Below are 20672 nucleotides of genomic sequence, written 5' to 3'. Positions count from 1 at the left end.
TATAGTAATCTGAAACTCAGCACAACACAGCAGAAAACCAACTAACGAAATAAACCTTTGTATGTAGTATGGCTATGCATATTGAATTTTAAAGTCATTTTCATGTAGATGTTTCCTCCAAATGAACGTTTGCTTTATTTAAACGTAGGGTGTGAATGAAATGAAGAGGTTTCCAAGGCAATATGAATCATAGGTTTTCACATGTTTTTAAATTTTCTTTTGATAGATTTTTAAAACAACCTATAAACATTTCCTGTCAGTACTGTATTAAAATACCAAACAATATCATGCTTTATTACTACTTGGATGAATGAATCTGGAAACATGAAACCTACAGTTCTATATAGTGTAGCTAATAAAAATTTTAAAAAAGCAAGCAACAAAAATAAAGTATGGCTGTAGGGTTAATTTCAAACTTCAACAATTTATGTAATTTATGTAGCAATGACTCATGATTATCATCTTCCTGGGAATTTATTTATCAATGTGTAAACCACTTTTATATCCAACAATACAGTGGTGCCTCGCATAGCGAGGTTAATCCATTCCGGATTAACCTTCGCTATGCGAAAACATCGCTGTACGGATCAGAAAAAGCCATTGGAACGCATTAAACGATGTTCCAAATCGGCAGAAAACTCACCGTACAGTGATGTTTTCTGGGTCCGGCAGCCATTTTCGTGCCCTCAGTAAGCGAGGGGAGGGCGCAAAAATGCTGCGCGCGGCCATTTCGGCCGCAGCGAGACCGGGATCAGCTGTTCGGCGGGTCAAAAATGGCCACCGGAACACCCGAAATGGCCGCGCACAGCATTTTCGTGCCCTCCCCTTGCTAACCAAGGGCGCGAAAACGCTGCCCACGGCCATTTCGGGTGTTCCGGCGGCCATTTTCGACCCGCCGAACAGCTGATCCGCGGGTCGCAAAACGAAGGTCGGTAAGCGAAAGGCTTACCGACCTTCGCTATGCGAATTTCACCCATTGGGGCCGAGCGATGCCTTCGCATTAGCGATCCCGGAAGAGGGATCGCTATGCGAATTCATCGCTGTACGGGGCGCTCGTTAAGCGAGGCACCACTGTATATCAAAACCAGTTACAATATTGTTGTGTTGCTATGTACCTTCAAATTGGGACTAACTTATAGTGGCCATAATAGGATTTCAAAATTAGTGAGACATTTATGGGGTGTTTTTACCAGTTCCACAACCCCCAGTGAGTTTCCATGGCTGAGCAGAGATTCAAATCTAAGTCTCCTGAGTTCCAGTCTATTACTCTATCCACTACATCATACCAGCTATCCCCTTACAATACTGTACATGACTATAAACACATAATTATATTTTCAGTGCACTACCAAATTGGAGATCTAATATGTGCATAGGAAAAAAAAATACAAATACACACTATCTGAAACATAGTGGGAGGGAAATCTAATTTGAAACTGGGAGATTCCCTAGACTGAATCCAGTGTCCTGTGAGGAAAAGTCGGCTTGTATTTTGTATTTTTGCCTATTCCTGATGGTCCAGTGCCCACGGATCTTCTCCAAGAGACTCACCAGTCCCCTGGAATAAGTTTTGGAAGCAGAATAATTGGAATTATCACAATTATGTCTGATGTAGGTATTTTTATGAGCAGAATTATTTCACTGGACTCCATCCAAAATGTATATTTAAAAGTTACATTTGCACTGCTGAACGTACAGTCCTCCCCCCCACCCCAGTTGTTGTGATCTATAATCAAAATGGTTATTTCTGCAATATGTTTAAGTGCTTGCTTTATATATCAGTATTCTATAATGTTTCCATTATTCTTCTGCTGGGGAATAAGGTCTATCACTTACAAACTGATCAAATAGTGGTGCTGTCAAACTTATATTAAATAAGGACAGTGTATTGTCATGTATCATTCCCATAGCTAGGAGTGTTTCTTTTACAAAGCTAACTTTTTGAAAAGTTCCAATTAAGCACATGGCTGCTGCTTTTCTTAATTACTCTTTGTAACAGGCAGCCATGACCTCACCTGTCTGTCACTGCTGGGCAGTGAATCATCAGCCAATGGTGTGACGGAGGGTAGAACTGAAGGGGAGGAGCTGGTATAAAAGGGGGGGTGAAGAGTGTGTGTGAGAGAGAGTTAGATCTGGAGAGATCTAGTGTGAGAGAGAAAGAGGCCTGCGTGCCTGAGGTGTCAGTGAGGGAAAGTCTATGTGTTTAATTAATTGAAAAAGTGATTTACATCTTGATTATCTTCCTGTGATTTACCTATTTTTATTTTGTAATCAATAAACCAGTTTTGTTTTTGAGAGAAACCCTTGTCCTTTTCATTTAAAGGAAAGGTTCGTGGCAGCAATAGAGTGTAGTAGCATGGTGGGCATTCTTAGAAGCCTGAGGGGCAGTAACTTTGGAGTGGCCCGCCACGTTACAATAAAATTGGTGTCCAGCGTGTGGGATACGAAGTGATCCAGTAAAGCCTTGGTCTGGAAAAGGTGCCCAGAGCAGAATCTTAGTTAGGGAATCTGAGTGGACGCGTGGGTAACTTCCTAGGACTTATCTCACGGGGAAGAAAGTCTAGTAGGAGGGCGCTGAAGCTTCAGATTGGGGTGGCTAAGATAGGGACTGGCTCTGTGGTGACCATTTCTGTAGTGAGTTGCCCAAAGCAGAAATCTGTGGCAGTTTGGCTGGCTTGTCCTGAGTTTAGGGAGAACTCTGAGGGGACAAAGCGGAGTCAAGGGCAGTGAGGCTGAGGGGACTCAAAACAGCTGAACCTGGGACAGGGGGAAGCTGTGTGTTTAAGATTTGTTGCCTGAAGCAGAAAGAAAAATTCTGTTTTGGCGGGAGGCCTAGCTGGAGTCAGAGGCCTGGTAACTGTAGCTAGCTTGCCAGTGTTTTTTTTTTTTTAATTTTATTTTTTTTATTTAGGAACAGGGATAAAGGGTACAAAAAGAAAGAGGGGATAGGAAAGGAAAAATGGTTTGGGGGGATAGGACAGCATATAGTATAACATCATCCAATCAATTCATATTACTAATACATATCAACTTTTTGCTTTTTCACAGTTTGATTACCCTCCTGCTTTTATCTTATCATTTAATTTTAATTTTATTCTATGTTATTCCAACATTGTCTGGTAGCTGCTGCGATTTATACAATACATCCCATTGTTCAGTTTCTTTTTGAATTGAACAGTCTTTCAGCCCATCTGACAGAATATCCATTTTTTTCACTTCCCATATTTTCACCATAAGATTGTCTGGTTTCAGTATCTCTGCCTCCTTAAGATTTTTGTCATAATGCTTTTTAACTTTGGAAGCTGCATGGGTCACTGGATAACTCTCTACTGCATTCATATTACCTGGTGTCATGTCCAATACAGACGATTCTAAAGTCTGTACAACTTCATTTAAGTTTTGTTTGGCATCTACTGTCCCCTCTTTCGTCCCTTTCATCAAATCTTCTATTTTGCTAAGACCTGCATTCACTCGCTGGAACCCTGTTAATATTAGCCTTTGTATATTAATCTGCCATTCCTTTTCTATTTCTTGCACCACTATTCCAGAACTTTGGGATTGAACAGACCAAGTCTCCATTTGTTCTTTTGAATTTTTGGGGTCCATCTCAGGTTTTGGGGTTTGCATAAATACCACAATAATCACCCCCTAGAAATCCTTCCACAATTTCCACAATTTTATCAACAATTCAAACCCCTCATCATAAACCTCCCCTTAGATCTCCCTCCAATCTTTGTCCAAATATTGTAGTATAAAAATCAACTTTTAGCCCAGCAAATACAATATCAATTAGAACCGTGACGCAGTTATTTCTTCTTCTCCTGAGTTCAGCACGCTTCTATTATTAGACTCACACACGGTCTGCAGTCCGACAAACAAAACAACAATCACAGAGTCTCAAACTGTCCAGTAGATTGTCCTTGAAACTCGTCTTGTGATCTTCATTAACCCCTTAATGCTCCTTAGTCCAGTCGGCCACGTCAGCTCCTTCTCCCGAAAACCACCAGATTCTATTATTTATAGTTCACAAAGTCCAGAGAAGGCAAAGAGTAACGTATCCCAGCCACACTGCATCCACCGAAGTCTCTTAAATCCAGTCAGACGGTGTTGCTGTCTGGGATTCTTTTCCAGAAACATAAGATTTATTTTTCCATCTCAGACTCTCGGCTTTAGAATCAGCCTGGTGTTTTAAGAGTTCACTTGGAGAAGCTTAGTTTCGCTTTTGAGTCAGACTGATAAGATAAACCCGCCGCTGCATTTATTCTTTCAGCCAAATATTTTCATTCTTATTTCAGCTTAATGAGGCTGTTTCATAAATCAGAGGCTTTGGCTTACTTACTTGTTATATATTATTAGTTTATATTGATTACTCTCCTCTCCCCCAGTAAAGGGTTCCTCGCGGCTCAGTGCCAAAAAATGGCGCCCGCTCCAGTCCGTGCACGGTGATTTCTTCAGAAGAAAAAAGTCCGGGTCTGCCTCCCTTTCTTCTCCTTCTGCTGCTCACCATCTGCTTCAGAGAGACTTCTTCTAGACTCTCCTTTGATCCCCATTTCAAAAGGGGGATCCCGAACCGGAGGGTTCCAGTTTTGCCCAGAGAGCTCTTCTCTGGAGTTGCTGGCAGCACTGCAACAAAGCCCCCTACTGTAGCTAGCTTGCCAGTGGATGAGTGCTGGGAGCTGAATTGCAACATAGACACTCACTGACAGTAAAAAAAGTGGACTTTTAAAATTAAGGCTTGTTAAAGAAAATAATAAGCCTGAAAAGAAGAAAATGCCCTTGACAAGGGGAAAGAAAGCTGAGCAGGTGCCTTATGAAATGGCAGCTGGATCAGATAGTGAGAATGGGGATGTTGAGGAAGGATTTACCTCAGCTCAGGAGGGAGAGGCCTCAAGGGGAGACCCATTGGAGTTCAGAAAATGGAGATTTGAGCTGGAGATGAAAGCCAAAGCCCAAGCTGAGGAAAGGGCCTTACAGGAAAGGCAAATGGCCTTACAAATGGAGATGGAGAAAGAGAAAATGGAGAGGGAGGAAAGAATGAGGCAGAGAGAAATGGAGGCACAATTAGAGAAAAAAAGGGAGAGGGAAGAAAGATTAGAAAAAGAACGTATGGCTTTTGAACTCAGGAGGCTAGAATTGGCAAATCAAAACAATAATAACAATAGGGGAGACAACTCTGAGGGGAGTCAGTTATCTAAAGCAGACCTAAAGAAATTCCCAACTTTCAGAAAGGGAGATGATCCAGAATCATTCCTTGTGATGTATGAAAGAGCGTGTGAGGATTTCCAAGTGAGGGAATCTGAAAAGATGATTATATTGAGATCCCAAATTAGTGGAGGCCTCGCTGAGATATATGCGGAGATGCCAATCGAACTAATCAAAGATTATTCTGAATTCAAAAAGTTAGTGTTTGCCAGGTATGGCATAAATGCAGAACATCTGAGGCAAAAATTCAGGTCACTAACTAAGAAACCTGATGAATCCTACTCATAATTAGGGGCAAACTTGGCCAGATGTTTAGAAAAATGGCTGTTACAAGAGGGGGTTCAGACAATTCAGTATCTGAAGGACGTTGTGGGATTGGAACAGTTTTATTCTCTCTTACATGGTGAACTAAAATATTTGGTCAAGGACAAGAAACCCAAGAATCTGAAAGAAGCAGGAGAGGTTGCTGATTTCATTTCCCAGATATGAAAAACCTGCTTTTCTGAGGGGAAAAGTGTGAGAAACACTGGGGAGGACTCTAATAAATATCCTAGAGGACAATTTAAAGACCAGCAGAGGGTTGGCGGCCATTTTGTGGGACAGTCCTCAGAACAGAGCCAAGCCAGAGGGCAAAATTTGAGGGAAAAGTAGAAAAAGGTGTTGGAAATGATCAATGGAATGTTAGAACTTGCTTTAAATGTAATGAAAAAGGTCATATTGCGTCCCAGTGTGGTAAAAACAGAGAAAATAGAGAATTTTTACCTCAAAAAGTAAATTTAAGCAAGCCTAAAGCTGTTTGCTGTGTCCGGGAGAGACAAGTTAATACACCAGGGGAGGAGTCAGTCTCCATGGCAACAGAAACTGAGTTCTCTAAACCAGATGATAATATGGAATCTCATATCCCTTTTGCAGAGATTAGACATTGCTATTTAATTAAAATGAACCAGGAGAATTTAGTTCAAACGGCTGGGGACAATATTTATGTTTTAGATAACAAATACATGGCTCTGAAAGATTCCTGTTCACAGGTGACTCTATGTCATCCAGATATTGTACCTCAAAAATACTTTTTAAAAGAAGAACACATGGCAGTGAAAGGGATAGGACAAGAAACTGTTATTTTGCCTGTGGCTGAATTACCAATTCGATATCGGGGATGGCAGGGAAATTGGCGCATAGGAATTTCCTCACAGTTGCCATCGGCCGTTTTGATTGGTACGGACCTCTCTGAGCATGTTAAGAGAGTGTTAGTTCTGACACGTTTGCAACAAGAGCAAGCAGAGGCAGCTGAAGGAAAGAGTGGGGAAGGAAGTGACTGACAATAGAGACTCAGCTGAGAGGGGGGATTTGCTGCTTGGGTAACAGCCTATCCTCCATATTACTTTACCTAGGCTTAGTGCTCTGGAGAGGACACTCCAGTTTTGCATACATTGTTGAAACAACACGGGAAGTAGCAGTTACTGGTTATAAGTCTTTGCTCGATAGGCATAGAACATGATGCCAGGGGCTACTTCTGATGGTGGGAGAGGTCATTGCACCTCAATGACCCCTGGCTTTTCTGACTACGGCTTTTCTGATGACCTGCAGGAAATAGACAGCTGTCAACATGGAACTGAGTAGACTGCATATGGACATCATTGTCCTGCAAGAGACTAGCTTGCCAGACGGGATCTGTCAAAGAAAAAAAGTCTCATTCTTCTAGCAGGGAAAACCATTGAATGAGACCAGGGAATATGGTGTTTGCAGTCAGAAATACTCTTCTGAGATCCATTGTTCCACCTACTGTGGGGAGTGAAAGAATCCTGTCTCTGCAGCTCAACTCATCAGTGGAACCGATCACCCTCATTAGTGCATATGCACCGACAATCTGGCAGCTGCTATCAAAAAAGTCCCTGAGAGAGAGAGCCACTGTTCATTCTCAGAGTCTTTAACACTAGAATTGGTGCTGATCACAATTCTTGGCCCACTTGTCTAGGTCGCTTTGGCATTGGGAAGAGGAACGAAAATGGCCAACACTTGCTGGAGTTTTGCTGTTATTATGGTCTTTGTGTCAGCAACACATTCTTCAATACAAAGTTTCAACACAGAATTTCCCGGAGACATCCAAGATCCAAGCATTGGCATCAGCTCAATTTGATCCTCACTAGACATTCTAGCCTTCCTAGTATTACGATCACACACAGTTACCAGAGTGCTGATTGCGATACTGATCACTCCCAGGTGTGTAGTAGAGTAAAATTGTGATTGTATTACATGAAAAAGGAAGGAAGACGATGTATTGACATCAGCAAGACTCACTATCAAAGAAAAGTGGAGGAATTTGCCCAAGCGCCTGAGGAAACCCTTCCAGGCCTGGCTGATGCATATGCACCTGAACGATGGGAAAATTTCAAGAATGCTGTGTATAACACTGCCTTGTCCACATTTGGCAAGAAGACCAAAAATACAGCTGACTGGTTTGAAGCCCATTCAGAGGAGTTGATGCCAGCCATCGAGGATAAGAGGAGAGCTCTAGCAGTATACAAAGCCTGTCCTAGCATGTATAACTTGTAAGCTCTTCGAGCTGCTTGTAGCCAAGTCCAACAGGCTGCCAGGAGATGTTCCAACAATTATTGGCTCCAGCTTTGCTCTCAAATACAGATAGCAGCAGACACAGGTAACAAGGGAATGTATGACGGTATCAAGCAGGCTTTAGGTCCAATACAGAAGAAATCTGCTCCCTTGAAGTCTGCTCCAGGCGTGATCATCCAGGACTGAGCACAGCAGATGGACCACTGGGTACAGCACTACTCTGAGCTATATTCTAGAGAGAATGTAGTAACCGAAGAAGCATTAAATAATGCCTTCCTGTCTTCGAAGAGTTGGACAGCGAACCAACCTTAGCAGAAATAAAAGCAGCCTTGGATTCCCTCGCCTCCGGCAAGGCACCTGGAATGGATAACATCCCTGTTGAAGTGCTGAAGTGCTGTAAAGAGACCATCACCACCGAACTGTATGAAGTCTTTCGTCTTTGCGGGAGGGAAGGTGGAGTACCACAGGATGTGAAGGATGCAAACATTGTCACATTGTACAAGAACAAAGGAGATGGGGTGACTGCAATAACTACCGTGGCATCTCTCTTCTCAACGTTGTAGGGAAGCTACTTGCCCATGTTGTGCTGAAGAGGCTCCAGGTGCTTGCAGACAGAGTCTATCCAGAATCACAGTGTGGATTTCAAACTAATAGATCCACCAATGACATGGTATTCTCCCTCAGACAGTTGCAGGAGAAATGCAGGGAACAACAACAGCCACTCTTTGTGGCCTTCATAGATCTCACAAAGGCCTTTGACTTGGTTAACAGGGATGGCCTTTTTAAAATACATCCCAAGATTGGATGTCCACCTCGGCTCCTTAACATCATCAGGTACTTTGATGAGGGAATGAAAGGCACTGTAGTTTTTGATGGCTCAATAGCAGATCCCTTTGACATCCGAAGTAGATCAGATGGACTAGATCAGATGGGAAACTCTTTAATCTCTCTAGATTGAGAGCAAAGACCAAAGGCCAACTGAAATGCATGCGGGACTTCCTCTTCGCCAATGATGCAGCCATTGTTTCCCACTCTGCTGAAGACCACCAACAACTCATGAATTGTTTTAGCAAGGCCTGTGATGACTTTGGACTAACAATGAGCCTGAAGAAAAGAAAAGTCATGGGCCAGGGCGTGGACTCACCTTCCTCTATTACCATCTCCATGCAAGAATTGGAGGTTGTTTATTACTTTGTGTACCTTGGCTCAATGATCTCTGACACTCTCTCCCTAGATGTTGAGCTGGATAAACGCATTGGCAAAGCAGCTACCATGTTCTCAAGACTCACAAAGAGAGTATGGCTCAACAAGAAGCTGACGGCATATACCAAGATCCAGGTCTATAGAGCCTGTGTCCTGAGTACACTCCTGTACTGCAGTGAGTCCTGGACCCTTTGTGCATGGCAGGAGAGGAAGCTGAACACGTTCCATATGTGTTGTCTCTGATGGATTTTTGTTATCATCTGGCAGGACAATGTTCCAAATAGAGTAGTCCTAGATTGAGCTGGAATTTTTAGCATGTATACTTTACTGAAACAGCAACGTCTACGTTGGCTTGGGCATGTCATGAGAATTACTGATGGTCAGATTACAAAAGATCTCCTGTATGGAGAATTAGTGCAGGGAAATCTCCCCAGAGGGAGACCACAGCTGTGATACAAAGATATCTGCAAGGAGAATCTGAAGGCCTTGGGAATGGACCTCAACAGATGGGAAACCTTGACATCTGAGCATTCAGCCTGGAGGCAGGCGGTGCATCATGGCCTCTCCCAATTTGAAGAGACCCTTGTCCAGCAGTCCGAGGTAAAGCGGCAGTCACGAAAGCAGCAAAATCAGGGAGCTAGATGGGGTACAGTTTGTATTTGTCTTCAGTGTGGAAGGGATTGTCACTCTCTAATTTGCCTTCTCAGCCACACTAGACATTGTTCCAAGTCCTCCATACAGAGCACATTACCATAGTCTCTCAAGACTGAAGGATGCCTAATCTAAAATAGGCTAAGTGGTCTCCCACCTTGCTTCCCACAGATGATAGCGGAGGTCATAAAGTGTGTTGTATTTCAGTTCTTTAGGGCTGCAACAATTCTTATTTGCATGCAATATTTTCTTCATTTCTTCAAAAAAACTTCCCAATCTTATGTTTATAAAATCCTCATCTTTCTGAACAAGGGATGTGTGGCGCTGTGGGCTAAACCGCAGAAGCCTGTGCTGCAGGGTCAGAAGACCAAGCAGTCGTAAGATCGAATCCATGTGAGCGCCCATCACTTGTCCCAGCTCCCGCCAACCTAGCGGTTTGAAAGCATGCAAATGCGAGTAGATTAATAGGGACCACCTCGGTGGGAAGGTAACAGCGTTCCGTGTCTAAGTCGCACTGACCATGTGACCATGGAAGATTGTCTTCTGACAAAACACTGGCTCTATGGCTGAATTTGCACTCTTGTCAACTACAGTTCAGAAATGCAGGACAGAATCCTTCTTCTTCCCCACTAAATTGGTAGGTGAAGGGGGGAAGAAACGTTGTTGACCCAGTTTTGAAGCAACTGCCACCAGTATATAATTTTGCCATGGGTTCCAATGTATACTAATATATTTATTATATGAAAGATTCAGGAATCAAGACCTATCATATGGTCTGAAAAAGTCCAGGATATAAGGACAGAACAACATCAACAAAGAATACGAGCAGGACAGTTTGGGTGGTTTCTTACAAATGAGCCAGATATTCCAGTGACAGAGGAAACTGAAGCAGATTGGCTCCAATTCTTATCTGAAAGTCAAAAGGCTATATTAGGAATTTAATAGTCTTAAGTTTTAAGAGTTTACTTTTGCTTCCAGAATAAATTAATTTACTCATTTATGCAAGATTAACATTAATCACTCATCAATGTGAACTTCAGCTAGCCCATTATGTTCTAATGCTTATGCATATCATTTATAGATGGGATATAAATCATTTCAGTTAAACTCTTCATAGTCTTACAAACGTTTGAAATTCATACTAGTATTACAATGAGATCTGTCAAAAGGAATGCTTTAACCATAGTGGCAGCTGACCTATCATTTCAATGCATTAGTCCTTTGCCATCATAGTCTTTTTCACCTGATGCATAACTAAAATGGAGCAAAAACAATATGTTGTGTTGTGTTGTATAGTGAAACTAATGTATGCAAGGTTGTGCATTCTCATATCTCAGCTAGGGAAGGCATAGGAGAAGTATTTTCTGCATTTGAAGAGGGTGTGTGCTGACCAACGCTTGAAATGCTTTTTCTAAAAAAAATTTATGTCCCAGAATCTTCCAGCCAGTGCAGTTGCACTTTTTTTTGTTCCAGTCCTACCAGAGGTTGGACATCATCATGCCTATTCTGGAAGTAGCAAATCTAAGCAATGATGTTGCATTGCATCCTTAAAACCTCAATATCCAAAGTCAATACGTTCTACTTCCTGCAGTTCTTTTATTTCATTTATTTTAACTAGAATACAAAATATGTACAGTGGTGCCCCGCATAGCGATGATAATCCATTCTGAAAAAATAGTCGCTATATGGATTCGTCACTATTCAGAACAAAAAAGCCCATAGGAACACATTAAAACACGTTTAATGTGTTCCTAGGAGCAAAAAACTCACCGTTATGTGAAAATCCTCCATACAGCTGCCATTTTCACTGCCCGGTAAGCGAGGAAAGGGCGCGAAAACACAGTGGGCGGCCATTTTCTTTACCCAGCGGCCATTTTGGAACTGCCGATCAGCTGTTGGAAAAACATCGTTATGCGATAAACAAGCGAAATGCTTACCGATCAAACGCTTACCATTTAAAACATCGTTATGCGATCGCAAAAACGATCGCAGAAACTCAATCGCTATGCAGATTTGTCATTAAATGAAGCGCTCGTTATACAGGGCACCACTGTACTTTCTCTTTCTCATTAAAAAGACAGGAGTAGCAGCTTTCTGCATTTTATGTGTTCTGTGATTTCCAGGTTCCTATTCATTTGTCTTAGTATTTCTTCATTCTCTTAGTCCAAGTAATACTTAGAATCCTGTGATAAACCTGTATTTCATATGCTTCTATCTTTTTTCTGTCAGCCTGTATTACGTCGATGGTTCTATACCATACAGTAGAATCAGGAATATAGGGCATCATAGAATGCAGATTCTAAAAGCCACTTTTAAATTTTTGTTCTACAGTGCTACCTCGACTTAAGAACTTAATCCGTATTGGGACTGCATTCTTAAGTCAAAATGTTCTTAACTTGAAGCACCAGGAATGCATTGAAAACCATTTAATCCGTATCTGCTGTTTTTCGTTCTTAAGTCGAGGCTGTGTTCTTAAGTCGAAGCATTAGTTCCCATAGGAACTAATGCAAAGCCGGTTAATCCGTATCTACCACTAGGGGGTGAATTTTTTTATTTTTTCTTCTTTTGACCTAAGGTGAACTTAGGTCAAAAAAGGGGCAGGAAAAGTTTTTTTTCTTTTTTTTTGTTCTTAAGTCAAGGCTCCGTTCTCAAGTCGAAGCAAATTTTTGAGAACGGAGCTATTCTTAACTCGAATCATTCGTATGTAGGGACGTTCTCAAGTTGAGGTACCACTGTATATTGCATTGTTCTGCTTAAACAAGTTGCTCCAGGACTTTTCTGTTTCAGCTTCTAGTGCATGGTTCTAATTCTATTGTCCATTTAACTAAAGTCCAAGGTATATGTATTTGTAAGCATGTTCTACATTGTCATTTTGTTATTATCTACTTTTATTGTCATATCTACTACTGTGGGCAAGAAGCCTGTAGAAGAAATGGAGTAGTCCTCATAGTCAACAAAAGAGTGGGAAAAGCTGTACAGCAATACAATCTCCTAAATGATAGGATGATATCAATACAAATCCAAGGCAGACCTTTCAACATCACAGTAATCCAAGGTTATGCACCAGCCACCGATGTTGAAGAGGCTGAAATTGACCAATTCTATGAAGACTTACAACACCTTCTAGAACTGACACCAAAGAAAGATGTTCTTCTCATTCCAGGGTACTGAAATGCTAAAATAGGGAGTCCAGAGATAAAAGGAACAACAGGTAAGTTTGGCCTTGGAGTTCAAAATGAAGCAGGGCAAAGGCTAAGAGAGTTTTGTCAAGAGAACAAGCTGGTCATCACAAACACCCTTTTCCAACAACACAACAGGCGACTCTACACATGGAAATCACCAGATGGGCAACACCGCAGTCAGATTGATTATGTTCTCTGCAGCCAAAGATGGAGAAGCTCTATACAGTCAGCAGAAACAAGACCTGGGCCTGATTGTGGCTCTGATCATCAGCTTCTTATAGCAAAATTCAAGCTTAAACTGAAGAAAGTGGGAAAAACCACTGGGCTAGTCAGGTATAATCTAAACCAAATCCCTTATGAATACACAGTGGAACTGAAGAACAGATAAAAGGAACTAGATTTGGTGGACAGAGTGCCTGAAGAGTTATGGATGGAGGCTCATAACATTGTATAGGAGGCAGCAACAAAAACCATCCCAAAGAAAAGGAAAGGCAAGAAAGCAAAGTGCCAGTCCAACGAGGCCTTACAAATAGCAGAGAAGAGAAGGGAGATAAAATGTAAGGGAGATAGAGAAAGTTACAGAAAATTGAATGCAGAATTCCAAAGAATAGCAAGGAGAGACAAGAGGGCCTTGTTAATTGAACAGTGCAAACAAATAGAGGAAAATAATAGAAAAGGAAAAACCAGAGCTCTGTTCAGGAAAATTGGAGATATTAAAGGACCATTTTGTGCAAAGATGGACATGATAAAGGACAAAAATGGTAGGGACCTAACAGAAGCAGAAGATATCAAGAAGAGGTGTCAAGAATACACAGAACAATTATACCAAAAAGATCTGGATGTCCCAGACAACCCAGAGAGTGTGGTTGCTGACCTTGAGCCAGATATCCTGGAGTGTGAAGTCACGTGGGCCTTAGAAAGCATGGCTAACGACAAGGCCAGTGGAGGTGATGGCATTCCATTGGAACTATTTAAAATCTTAAAAGATGACACTCTTAAGGTGCTACAACCAGATGAGATGGTTGGATGGTGTCATCGAAGCTTACAGCATGAATTTGACCAAACTCTGGGAGGCAGTGGAAGACAGGAGGGCCTGGCGTGCTCTGGTCCATGCGGTCACAAAGAGTCAGACACAACTTAAAGACTAAACAACAACAAAACAACTTGCCTTAATTCAGTAGTCTGGGATGGCCATCTCACAAAGTTTAGCTTTTTCTCTAAATGCTCTAGAGCTGCACCTCACCATTTCAAAGGGCCAGTGTTTCTTCCCACAGTCATTGACTCTTTGTAGGGTGCAAAATATGAAGCTGTGACAGCTTGATAGAAGAATGCTCTAAGGTAATGCTCCTACTTTCATTATCACAGGTTCACTCCTTAGAATCTAATGGCTGCACTGTTATTCCAGTATTTAATGCACGGGGACAGGATCTAGGGTTGGATATCAACTTTGAACAGACTAAGAACCTGATCTGATTTCTCTCTGAAATCACTACTACTTGAGGATTCTATTTCTTGATCTAGGATTATACAAGAGTTCAAAATTTCTTGTGCAGGAGGAAACCAGAACAAAGGTATTGTAGTCTCTAGAAGTTTCTTCATATCAATCTTCTTTCTCTTTCTCTCTATTTCTGTCTGTCCTTCCCTCTCTATCTCTGTCTGTCTCTCACTCACGCACATAGAGTTGATATGAACAAAAAGATAACTTCCATATTTCTGTTATACTTTAATGTGACAAACAAAATCTAGGATGTAGCTATGCATATAAGAAGAATTTATTTATTTTTTTATTTATTCATTAGATTTCTATCCCGCCCTTTTAGACAAGTCTACTCTGGACGGGTATTTAATTCACAGCAGCTCAGAATAATAAGTGTACATTCTTGTAGTATCTATAAATGTGCATCTTTATTTTCTTCTGTTTAGTACATTCACCCTTATGAGAGAAAAATATAGAGGTCCCTGTAATGTGCCTTACTACAGCGTTCCCCAACCTTTTCCAGTTCGCGGACCAGCTGGGGAAGGCGGGGCACCCCCGCGCTCACCGCATGCACAAACAAGCGTGTGTGTGCTCTTGCACATGTGTGCACACTCTTGCACGGACAGGGCACCGCCATTTGCACATGCATGTGAGCACCCATGCACATACGCAAATGGTAGCATGCATGCGTGCTGGCCCATGCGGGCCCATGCGCATGCTCAAATGGCAGTGCGGCGCTCATGTGGGCATCCCAGAGCATGTGTGCAGGCACAAACGGGTGGCGTGGGGGTGAGTGCACACAGGGGGCAGCGGGAGGTCTCTCTCGGCGGCCCAGTCTGGTCCACGTCAAGGACCAGCACCGGGCCATGCACCAGGTGTTGGGGAACACTGCCTTACTGGATTGGAATTTCTGGAAGCTCTGTAACTGCATTCAGTGAAGGGATTACAAGAGCCCTGCAGGCATCCAGGGATGTTTAGGTGCTGTGCTTATGTGCTTGCCCATGTGAGCAAAGCCAGTCTCCTAAGAAACCGCTCCGCCACGGGATAGAGAGGATTCAGAGTAAATAGCTCCTTTACCAGGCAAAACAGGGTCTAATGATTTTACCTTAGGGCAGCTAAATTACTCTTGCACCAAGTCTGACCCGATTTTATTGAGAACCAAGCCACACACATGAGTTCTAGGGAATCTAATTCTCCTAGCACTTAGGAATATGTTAGACCCAACTGGTAGCATTAAGTATACATGGCCTTATAAAGTACATCAATTTAGGTAAACCCATATTAGTCATTAAGCATATGTTCTATTCAAGAAGTCAAATTCCAGATCTTAAGCATGTTTTATTTTATTAGAAAAATAAAGTTCTGAAAAGAAATAAAGTTTAGGCAAAGCAAGGCACATTTACATATTTCCAACCCCATTCAGTTGACAAGAGACTAAACTCCTCTAAAAAGAACGAAAATAACAAACTACTAACTAATAAAAATTTGGGTGAGGCGGACCTCCCTTCAACTTAAGCAAAAATCTACATCTTAAAATAATACTGTAAATCCCATTGTCCATGATGAAAACAACAACATACCAAACTTCTGGAAAATCCAAAAATCCATCAGTTCAATAGGAAAAGTCCTGTTATAATGCCCATTTCAAAGTAAAGACTCTCCTGTGTCCTTTCCGTTGTCGTCCATCTTACTCTCTCTCTCGTGCTGCTTCTCTTCCCCCTCCTTCTCCTTCTTTCTTGCTGCTCTCACTTACTTCCCCCCTCCTTCTGCTCCTGAGAACCACTGGAATGTTATGTCTTTCGCTGGCCGACGAGGCTTCAGTTACCCAGGTAACGTGATAAGAGGTCAGCCTGACCATCTCAGTAAAGCAGAGTGGTAAAGAGGAACTGTCTTCGGAATTTTCCACTCTCCAGCATACACAGAAACCAAAATGGATTATTTCAAGCTAACTTTGTGATTACATGTCCCATCAGTAAATCACTTACTAACTTTCATAACCCAAGTTTATCACAGCCCACAGCACTGTCTCCATGTCAGCCCTATACACAAGCAAATGAATGTATATATAATTCCCTTCTTTTCTTGGATTCCTTACTGTGTTGAGCCACCAGTTATTCCAGGTCATGCTGAGACATGAATTTTTTTGTCCTGTTTAGAAAATGTAGCAATTAAAGCTAAAAGCATAAATCTAGCCATACACTTCCTCTTCATTGGCCGCAGAAAGGCTTATTTGATTACATTATCCAGTGACTTAGAAAAAAATGCAGCCATGGTGATGAAGAGACAAGAAATAATCTCTACAGCATCTGTATACTACTGAAAAAGAAATCATTAAAACCCAAGCAGGGGGAACTAACAGGTGTTGGCTTGCACCTCTAAATTTTCACATAAAAGTAACAGCCATAAAAATAACCACAGTCCCAGTACTTTGGCTAGCACTGCCTTGCTTTTGCAGAGAGAGAACTGTGAGGAAAAAAATTGCGTAAGTAATGAATTATGTTGTACTTATGAACAGGTGGTGGTAGAGTACAGATTGCTTGTTTGCCCTACCACTGTTTGAGCAATTCAGTCTATCTGAATTAATCAGAATGAATTATAAGTATGCTTAATACAGATCACTCTTGTATCAAGCATCTCAGCTGTCTTCATAGAGTCAGCTATTTAGAGTACTTGCCTGTATTAGAAAATCCCTCAGTTTAGGTTGCCTTGAAGCCCTGTTAGGGTACACCTGTATTCAGTCTAAGTGGAGATGGAAATAGTAGCACAGTAATTTACTGTGTTATCTGATAGAAAATTATAAGTAAAGGTGTCATCTCACCAAACCCTGACACTGTCCTTACATTTTAGCAGCATCTTGACATTCTGAAATCTCCCAATAAAGCTAAGATATGGAAGTTGATGGCAAGAACATCAATCCAAATTCCTAAAACTGTGTTTAAAAGATGGGGGGGGGCAGTTTGCAGAAGAAGAATAGCAATTAGTCTCACTGCACTGCAAGACCAATGAGCCCTTATTCACAATATGGACTTTCTTCTGCTGTTTGCCTTTTCTAACCTAAAACAAGGCTGCTGTTTGCAAAGATGGCATCTGCAGCTTCCCTACCCTAAATGAAGCCGCAGCCGCCATCTTTGCAAAGGGCAGGCAGTGTCCCTTTCTACAGGCTGTGGCTGCGGCAGCCAGCTGGAGATGGTGGAGATGGCGGCGGCAGCAATTATGGTGGGGGCTGTCGATGGGGGTGGGGCATCGGCAGGGGTCGGGGTCAGGTTTTTTGAGTAACCCCCTAGGAATCAGCGAATAAATTTGCGGTTCATCGGTTCATGGGGGCAGCTTCGTGTTTCGTGAGTCGTCAAAAGTTGTCATTTTAGATGCTAATCCTTATATGAACCATACTTACAATGTATACATGACAGTAAATTACAATGGACTTTACTCATATGAAAATGTGTTAGGGATTGATGTTTCAAGCCCCTGGAGGGCTTCTGTGTCTCTAACTGTAGGGAGACAGATATGAAGTAAAGTGTTCAGGAGTTGTTAAAGACATTGTGTTGAATTCAGCATTAAGCACATGCAACTTCAGTGGGAGAGCCAGATGTCTGCACAACCTGTCTTCCTCTTCCTCATTTTCCTGGGGAGCTCTTTCCTGCCCTGAGGAGCTTCCTGGGGAGCTCTTTCTTGCACTGAAAATGCTACACAAAAGTGAATCTCTCAAAAGAGGCATCTTCACAACACATTTCATGCACTCATTGTATTAATAGCTGCCACAGCCATTTTGTCAGCTGGTAAGCTACCTCCTGGTGGTGATGCTCTTTGTATTTGGCTGGGCCAGTTTTCAGGCACTGCATGGTCAGCCTGCTACTGTGACTATTCTCAAAGCTCTGCTAACCTTTTAGAACCTTCCATAACTTGAACTCTACTGGTCACACCTTCAAGAGCCTGGGAGCACCTTCATACCATGATGAGGCAGCAGAGTAGGATTTTGTGGAGATGAGTATCAAATGTTAGAGATACATAAACAGGTAGACACTGCTAGAGCAAGGTGAGAATTCCAAATAATTAACTTTATTTGGTTAGGATCTGTGTTATGATTATTAGCATAGTAAATCTAGCAGTTTAAATGTGAGTTGAGATAGAAGAAGGCCCTAGGAAATACCATTCAAGTTCCAGATGCCAAGGGAAATGCAGGAGGAAGGATTGTCTGCCTAGTCCACACAATAATCTTACCCACTCCTTTTTATTTGTACTAGGGATTTAATTTGGTTTTGTAGATGAGGTGTTTTTTTCAGTGTTCTCCATACTGGGCAGGGCCATGAAAATTTTGTGCATTATTTTTTGAATATCCATGGGGACATTTGTACAAAAACACATATTTTGTGCAAAATATGCATTTTTAAATATAAAATAGAGACATTTGTGCAGCAGGATTACTGCCGAAGAAAAGCTTGTCAACCATAAAGAAATTTAAGAGATTGTGGAAGGGAGTTTGATCTGCTAGGGTCTGTGGAAAGGGTTCACTGAAGAAAAGGATTAGAATAGTTTGATCTGATGCAGATTCTTTGAAGTAAAATTGGTTTCTTGGTTTGGTGGCCAGATTTTATTATCAGTCTGGAATGGTATGGGACACATATGTTAGAACTAAATTGCTGCCAGCTTCCCATAAACTGAGAGGGGACTGGGCTGCTTAAAGGGGAGTGGGATGCTTAAAGGACAAGTGATTTGGGAACATTGAATCGTTCCTCTGCTCACACTCTCTTCCTCCAATTGTTCTTACCAACTCTTGTTGTCTCTTTCTAGTGTTGTTTCTGGTGTGTAACAGCAGCAGACTGCCATCATTTAGCATCAGGCCTCTGCAAATTGATTTGGGATGTCATAAAAAGTCAATAAATCACTAGCTTTTAGTTTTATGCCATTTTGTTTTAGGCTGGCCCTGATGGTGGCATGGAAGGGTTAGTACAATCTCCTTCCCACCCATGACATACAGTGGTGCCTTGACTTACGAACATCCCTAGTTGCAAAAATTTTGAGGTACGAAAAGCTCCGGAAGCAAAATTTTGCTTCTACTTGCGGCTGGAGCTTCGACCTACAAAAAGCGGGAGAAAGGGCAGGAAATTCAAAGTGGTCCCCACTGCCCTCTGCCTCCCACCCCCACTGCCCTCTGCCTCCTGTCCCTGCTACAAGGCAGCGGGAATGGGAGGCAGAGGGCAGCGGGGACCGCTTTGGAAGCCCGGCTTCCCGATCTTCCAAAGCCCACCCCGCAGGGAACAGAGGCAGAGGACAGCGGGGATGGCTTTGGAAGCCCAGCTTCCCAACCTTCCAAAGCCCTCCCCACAGGGAACAGAGGCAGAGGACAGCGGGGATGGCTTTGGAAGCCCGGCTTCCCAACCTTCCAAAGCCCTCCCCGCAGGGAAGGGAGGCAGAGGACAGCGGGGATGGCTTTGGAAGCCCGGCTTCCCAACCTTCCAAAGCCCTCCCCGCAGGGAAGGGAGGCAGAGGACAGCGGGGATGGCTTTGGAAGCCCGGCTTCCCAACCTTCCAAAGCCCTCCCCGCAGGGAATGGAGGCAGAGGACAGTGGGGACGGCTTTGGAAACCCGGCTGTCCTCTGCCTCCTATCCTAGCTGCACTCTGCCTCCTGTCCCCGCTGCCTCCTGCAGCAGTGGGGGAAGCAGGGATGGGAGGCAGAGGCCAGCAGGAACAACTTTAGAACCCAGCTTCCAAATAACAGTTCCCAGGTGTGTTTTTTTCGTTTAGCCCCCCTTTTTTGTTTAGCCTTTCAAATCAGATTCTTCTTGCAAACTGCATAAAACATTGAAAGCATTAGCTGTGTTTCTTCGGAGCAAAACTAGAATTACTGTCCTTTTACAGCAAGTTTTAGTTGCTCATTTGTATACAAAATGCATATCATCAAAGTACAGTGGGATATATGGACTGCACACACCTGTATTCTTTTTTTTTTATTTGAGATATTCTTTGTATGTGCTGAACAATCTCTGTGTAGTTCTCAACTACTTTGGTTAGCCGTACAATGACTTGAAATGCCTTCTAATGTATGAAGGCACACCTCTGGATCTCAGAACAACTCAGTAGCACCCGGATTGCACTCTATGACTCAGGATGTGCTTGACTAACTATAGCAGCACTCTATTGTAAAAAATTGTCCTGGATCACCAAGGCTATGGTATTTTAGAGGTTCCCAAGTTTCTCTTAAAAGCAGAACATAGCTCATAAATACAGCTGAGATATGGAGTTGTTGAGCTGGTTGTTTTTCAGACATACACACACAGAGACACAACATACACATACACTTAGGCAATGTTCTATCTTGAACAATTTGCCACATCTCCAGACATCCATGGCCTCTCAGAGTGGGAGGATGGAATATGACGTACAT

At 42.5% G+C, this 20672-nt stretch overlaps 1 protein-coding gene across 7 annotated transcripts in view; it reads left to right on the top strand.

Annotated features, from left to right (window-relative positions):
- The window catches only part of MYRIP (myosin VIIA and Rab interacting protein), a 444899-nt gene that overhangs the window by 275093 nt on the left and 149134 nt on the right, over positions 1-20672 (top strand). The gene's annotated exons all lie outside the window — the stretch shown is intronic.

The sequence above is a fragment of the Pogona vitticeps genome, chromosome 6 (genome assembly GCF_051106095.1).
Source record: "Pogona vitticeps strain Pit_001003342236 chromosome 6, PviZW2.1, whole genome shotgun sequence".
NCBI classification, from domain to species: Eukaryota; Metazoa; Chordata; class Lepidosauria; order Squamata; family Agamidae; genus Pogona; species Pogona vitticeps.
This window is presented reverse-complemented; position numbering and strand designations above follow the sequence as displayed.